Here is a 7,055-nt window from a genome sequence, read left to right as displayed (position 1 = left end):
TTCTTGGGAGAATCACAGAGCAAACAATACTGAACTGTTGTGAATCTGTATAAATTATTTAACTTTTCCTGCCCTTTTTCTCATCAAGTAAATATGCATATGTTTGTCACCCAGTAAATGAGTAATAACAACTGTGGTATAATATTTTCATCTGGATCAATGTGTAAATGAAGATGAGTATTTATAACAATGTCATGTTCATTCTAATTATGCAATGTAAATATATGAGCTTCTTTATATAATATCCAAATGTTGATTTGTACTTTATTTTTTGCAGTCCAAGTCTTTTTTCAGACATATTTTTCAAATTACTCTTTATTATGAATTATAGCTATTGCAACTACTAAACTATTACTAAAGTAATCTTTTTAAGGTGTAAAATTATTTCTATAAACAAAAACAGTTTTGAGGTGCCAAGCGCCACCTTTGATTTCCCAACAATTTACAACAGTTGAGTGCTATGGGAACTATGAATAACACAGACGTGCTCGGCTTCATCCTTATGGGATTGACAGACACTGAAGAGATTCAGCAGGTCCTCATTATGTTATTTCTCCTGATATACCTGATTACTCTGCTGTGGAATGCAGGGATGATACTGATAATTCACCTGGACCTCCAGCTTCACACACCCATGTATTTTTTCCTCAGTCACCTGTCATTCCTTGACATCAGTTACTCAACTGTCATCACTCCTAAAACCTTAGAGAACTTACTGACTTCCAACAAGTATATTTCATTCAAGTGCTGCTTCACCCAGTTGTCTTTTTTCATCTGCTGCTGTGGCACTGAATTTTTCCTTCTGTCTTCAATGGCCTATGATCGCTATGTAGCTATCTGTAATCCTCTTCACTACCCTATTGTTATGTCCAGGAGGCTCTGCCATGTGCTCATCACTGGGCCCTACCTGATAGGCTTTATTGAAGTATTAGTCATTGTTCTTTACATGAACAGTTTGCATTTCTGTAAATCCAATATAATTTATCACTTTTTTGTGATGTAATCCCAATTTTAGCCTTGTCCTGCACTGACACTCATTACACTGAAATTATGGCATTCATTTTTGGTACTTTAAATGTAATGGTGTCTCTTACTACAATTTGTGTGTCCTATGGGTCCATTCTGTCCACTATCCTGAAGATTAATTCCACCTCAGGAAAGCACAAAGCTTTCTCTACTTGTGCCTCCCACCTCTTGGGAGTCTCTGTCTTTTATGGCACTACAATTTTTACTTATTTAAAACCAAAGAAGTCCTATTCATTGGGAAAGGATCACGTAGCTTCTGTGTTTTATACTGTGGTGATTCCCATGCTGAATCTTCTCATTTATAGTCTTAGAAACAAGGAGGTGAAAAATGCTCTCATTAGAGTCATTAAGAAGAGAGAGGGCCCCAGGCAATAGGAATGGCAGTGTGCTGGACATATTTCTATTTTTCTTATTTGGATATTTATTCGCTAAATACAGTAGCATCCTCTAATTAGTTTAGATTTCTTTTGAGGAATCCTGTATTTGAAAGCATAGCATCTGGAACTTTTCCAAGAATATGTTTTTAGAAATCTACATAGTATATAGAAGACATGAAATATGTATTAATCCTGTGGTTTAAATATATATGTGTTTTCAAGGGTAACTACATGGTGTTATCCTTGAAATTGTATCACAGAAATCCCATGTATATTCCAATTTAAGAGGATTTAATCATGGAGAGCTCTGTTAGAAGTCATTCCATTTATTCTGTAGAGAAGATATATGGCTCAGTCTTAAAAGTGCCACTTGCACTAGAAAATCTAGAGTTTAGATACCAAAAATGTCAGCTTTTTGACTGTACATCCCTTATTAGTTCACTGAATGCTTAAATGTAGTTTTCTCAAGAGTTTGAGATAAATAATTCTAAATCATAGTTATTTTACAGATGATATCAGATGATGAATAGAAAGAATTTAATGCACTACTAATATATTTTGAACACAATCCTCAGAAAGTACATTCTTGGAAAATTTTGAACACACAATAATTTATGTTATGAAAATGTTCACTCATATTTTAAATTTTAGCTGATCTTATTTGTAAACAAACAAACAGCTAAGCAGGAAAACGAGCACTTCAATATTTGGTCTTAGAGAAAAGTAAAATATTGTGACAGAATTAAGTTACAGAAAAATGTTTATGTAAACATTGAAGGAAATCTGGAAAATTTTCCAGTTTTGAAAGAAAATAGAAATGTCATAACCATTTTTGAGAGTTTCATTCATGGTCTTCTAGACCAATTTTATGTGTAGGTATGTGTATAAATATAATATAAATTTTGTAATTTCTGATTTCTACTTTGCAGCTTTTTTTTCTGTTCATCATTATAAACTTTGATAATTCATTTGACATTCAACCTAGGAAGGTGAATGTTTTCTTGGAGCATGAAATATCATCATACATTTCTTAAGACCTCAAATTTTGTAAATTCAGGAGTTTATATAATTGCATATTGTTATATGTCTTTTGTGACTTCATGCTAATTATTTGAAAACTCTACCATACTGTGATGGATCAACATGCTTTAGTAATTAATATTTCTTTTCTTAATTTCAGTATGATTTAAAAAAAGTTCCCTATTTCCTGGTTTCTATAAGTATAGGTTCTTCAAAAACATGTTACTTTTGAGTTAAATTCTTCTTTCATTTGTTTTAATAATTTTAATAGAGAAAGGGTGCAAATAATTTATAATGAGCCCAAATTTTGTGACATCCCATACACTTTGATCTGGCTTGTTAATATTTCCTTTAAATATGTCTGTATGCTAGTTTTAATTTTCTCTACTATTCCATGTGCATTTTATAAAGGATGTTTTCATCTTTTTTCTATATTTTAATTTTTTATTTAAGCAGTGTTTATGAGATATATTTTCCCTTCACGTGATTTGTATTCTTTTAATTTTTAATGAGGTTTACTTTTTAGAATTATACTTGTCTATATTCTTAAATGGTTTTAAAAAGATTAAAAGAAAATTAATTTTCATAGGTTCATCAATTTTAATTTATTCAAATGATTTAGATGCATATTATAATCCTCTACAAGCTGATTTCATATAAAAGTTTAACTTAATCATATAATAGCCATATAAATCACTCTATTAAGATTTATTTTTGCTTTGAACTTATGTTGTCTAGAATCTATTGTGATTATTTTTGTTTTGTGTGATGACATCTATGTCTTAGATAGAAATTATTATTAAACAAAATATCTTTTAAACTATTCTCTCATCTTGCATATGCATTGTGTTTTTACTTTATTTATAAGCCCTTTACACTTTCTTTCTTTTTATGAACTATGTTAGCTTTGTTTTCATTTATGACTACTTCTATGATTTATAAAATATTACCTGTTATTTTCTATTGGACACTCTCTAATTTTTCAGACAGTAATAAGTTAAGGAATTGCTTATTTTGTATTTAAATTCAGACAATGCTGTCTTCTTATTATATATTCTAGAACACATTTATGATGTTAAATATATACAATATATTACCTTTGCAGAATGTGGAAACAATGGAGTATTTATATTGTACCTCTTTTCTCCCTGTTTATATCAATGTGTGTTATATTTTCTTTAAGATGTATTCTTCAGCCTTTAAAACAAAATCTTTTTATTCATGTATTGGACATGTGCAGACATACCAGATGTCACTGTGGAGGAAAAGGAAGTTTTATGGAAGTCGAAGGAGGACAGGAACCCTGATTGACCTTAAAGCTGTCCCCCGTACTTCATCTTTCTTGAGGCTTTTATACAAGTTAGAGAGAAAGAGAGTCTATCATCCTGGGTAGCATGTGGCATTTAGCAGGAGTCTGGAGAATCTTATTGCTTTTTATCTCAGTTATTTAATACACCTTTAATATTACTTATTTTTAAAGATACATTGTACTTGGTGCCTCTTAGTCTAGGGGTCAGGCCAAGAGAACACAAATGATAGTGATTAATGTATGCCTTTACTTAGTGCCTATATGTGGTTAGTTGTATACCCTGCATTTTGCTTCTCTGTTAGACTAACAGTTTGCTTCTCTGTAAGACTAAATTTTAAGTACATAGCTTCCTTATGGTTTCAGAGTTAAATCTAAGATTTGAACAATACAACATGCCAAAATTCTACATAATGAAGAAGTTGACCAACTTAATAAGATTGGAATACAGCATGACAAAATGTGGACAATAGGATTTGTTTGCAAACTATTGGAGTTATATAATAATAATAAAAGTATATTATATGTCCTGACCACCTATCAAAGGCTCTATTGAAAAGCTTTAACTAAAACCGACATAGTTTTTCTTTGCAAGATAACTCTCAGGTTGGTACTTAAAATATCTAAAATTCAATCTCAGTAACAGAAAGCTATTCTGCTACTTGTTCATGCAGACTTAAGCCTCCTGGTATTTTCTCAATCTCATATATCTCATATCTTTTCCATTAGCTTATAATATTGATGCTCTGTGAATAATATATTTGGAGTCTGACTATTACTCTATATCTCTACTACCTGGTCCAATCAACTATCCTCTAACTCTTCAAATTGTTGCCCCAAACTTCTAGACTATCTCTATCTGCTCTTCCATATCCCCTTGTGTCCAATCTCAAGGTAAGAGGCAGTGATATTGTTAAATCATGGGTCATAGCATGTCACTTTCCTTAAAACCTACAAGACTTCCCATCACATTAACAGTAAAAATAAAGGATTTTTCAAGAACCTTCAGGCGAAATATGATCTTGCTCCTATTCATTACCTCTATGAAATTATCCTTCAACTCTGTGCCTATCATGCTTACCTTGGAACAGCCACACAGACATTGATACGCTTCACTATACACATTAGGTATGATGCAGCCTGTAGTATTTCCATTTTTATTTCTATCTGAAATTCCCTTTCCCCAGATAACTTCATTGATCTTTTATCATTCTCTTCTTCATAACACATACCTTACCACACTATTTAATACTGCATCTGCCCCACACTCATCAATGCTCTATTTGTTTTCCATAGCAATTACCTCAATCTAATATTCTTTGCATAAGCCTGTTTCTCCTCTCTTTTTTCCTCCACTAGGAAAACTCTACAAGAACAATATTTTGCTGGTTGTGTTTAATGCTGTATCACCAGCACCTACAGTGAATGTATTTGAAAGCCTGAATTTTACAGAGGATGAAACCTAAACAGAGAATGATTTATAGTTTGTGTATGAACACCCTACTGGTTAAAGGACAACTTCAAATTTGAAGTCAGATAACCTGAAATTAGAGTTCACATTTCTAATCACCAGTTATCATATGAACTTCTATTTTTTAAAAAAATCATTCTACTCTTATCCAAGTTGAAATCATATAATACTATTTATATTAAAATGTGTTAGAATATGCAGCAATCAGGGGTATATTGATGGCACAATTCACTAGAGCTGTTAATAGAAAATAGAATTTTGGAGATATCTACTAAATGTTCTCAAATATACATGTGTAGTCCTATTTTCAAAAAAAAATAACTCTTAAGGAAAGAGTGATTTAACAGGAAATTTGATTGGGAAGAAAATCTGTATTAGTCGGGTACACGTTGGTTGGTCTAAAAAAGGGTTTCAGAAACCAGATGACTAAACAAAAAGGAGTCATTGTGTATGAGAGTGCAATTTTTAGATGACATGTTCTTCTGTGGCTCTTTACATTGAATTAATCCTGTCGCCATGTTTCTTTTTTGTTCTTGCTCTACCCTCACTCAAGATGTTGCCCTCTCTGCATGGTTGAAGAGGTTTCACAAGCACTTTACCCACATTCTAGTCTGAGGAACTTTTTTACTTGGACAGGCACTCGGAATCCAACCCTTTCTCTGGCATGGCAGGGGAGAACTCTTGCCAGTTAGCCACGGTTGTCCACTCAATGTGACACTTTTTACAATTACATCTGGAAAATAACTTCAGATTTTTTTTTCATTTGGAAGGTTTTTGTTGTTGCTGTTGCTTTGCTTGTTTGCTTGTTTGATTTTTGCATGGGCACACTCCAGGAATTGAACTTGGGTCTCTGGCATGGCTGACAAGAATTCTGCCATTGAAATTATGCATGTGTATATATATATTCTCATTAAGTTATCTGTTCAGGAAAAACATTATGGCCAAGTGATACAATTTTGTTAACCAGGAAAATTCTGCCTTTCAGTAAGTTATAATGGAAGTGTATTACATTATAGTAATCAAACATAACAAATATTAACATAGGCGTCTACACTAAGTGTTGAAAAAGGAAAATCCAATATGAGGAATGAAAGTCAAAGAATTCTTCCCTAAGGTAAAGATAATTTAGCTGGAATATGAAGCATGAAAAGTTACTAATTTGAGAGTTAAATATACTATTTTTCCATATTGATTTTATGAACAAAAATACATTGATATTTTGTGTTCTCAATATTTTGTTTCTGCTTTTCTAGGAGTAAAATGCTTAGTGCAATGTTAATGCAGTTTTACTTTATACAATTTGTCTGATCTGTGGACTGAATTATTGTTCAGATATTGAAAGACAGGAGTGAGTGCCTCCTTCATCCTACTGTTAATCTCTTCCTTTCTCTTAAAAAACATTACTTTCATTAATTTGATAGAGCAGCTAAACTGATAAATCAAGGTGCAACCATGACTAAAAGTTTGCATTAATAACTTAAAAATTATTTTAATGAGAAGAAACCATAAAATCATCCTGGAATGTGATAAACCTTTTGATTTTGTGAGAGATGGATATTCAGAAATATTTTTGAAGAAGTTTATACCTTTATTCCAGAAAAATCAACTGAAAAGATCATAATCAAGAAAGTGTGTATTAAGATGCTCTTATTTCAAATACCTTGATCTCTTTATAAAACAACATGATACCCACATGATGTAATGTGTTTTTTCATGCTTTTGTATTGTATAATATGACATATATATGAAGCAAGGAAAGAAAAAAAACAATAGTTTTCAAAGCACTCTTCAACAAGTAGTTACAGGACAATTCCCAGAGTTTGTCATGGACTACCATATGATCCTACCAGATTTG

General features: G+C 31.9%; 1 pseudogene; it reads left to right on the top strand.

Moving 5' to 3' along the window:
* Positions 1-460: 460 nt before the first annotated feature.
* LOC143672871 (olfactory receptor 8H1-like) lies at positions 461-1,401 on the top strand (annotated as a pseudogene).
* The last annotated feature ends 5,654 nt before the right edge of the window (positions 1,402-7,055 follow it).

The sequence above is a fragment of the Tamandua tetradactyla genome, assembly GCF_023851605.1.
Source record: "Tamandua tetradactyla isolate mTamTet1 chromosome 18 unlocalized genomic scaffold, mTamTet1.pri SUPER_18_unloc_1, whole genome shotgun sequence".
NCBI lineage: Eukaryota > Metazoa > Chordata > Mammalia > Pilosa > Myrmecophagidae > Tamandua > Tamandua tetradactyla.
The sequence above is the reverse complement of the archived record's forward strand: the minus strand, read 5'-3'. Positions and strand labels throughout refer to the sequence as shown.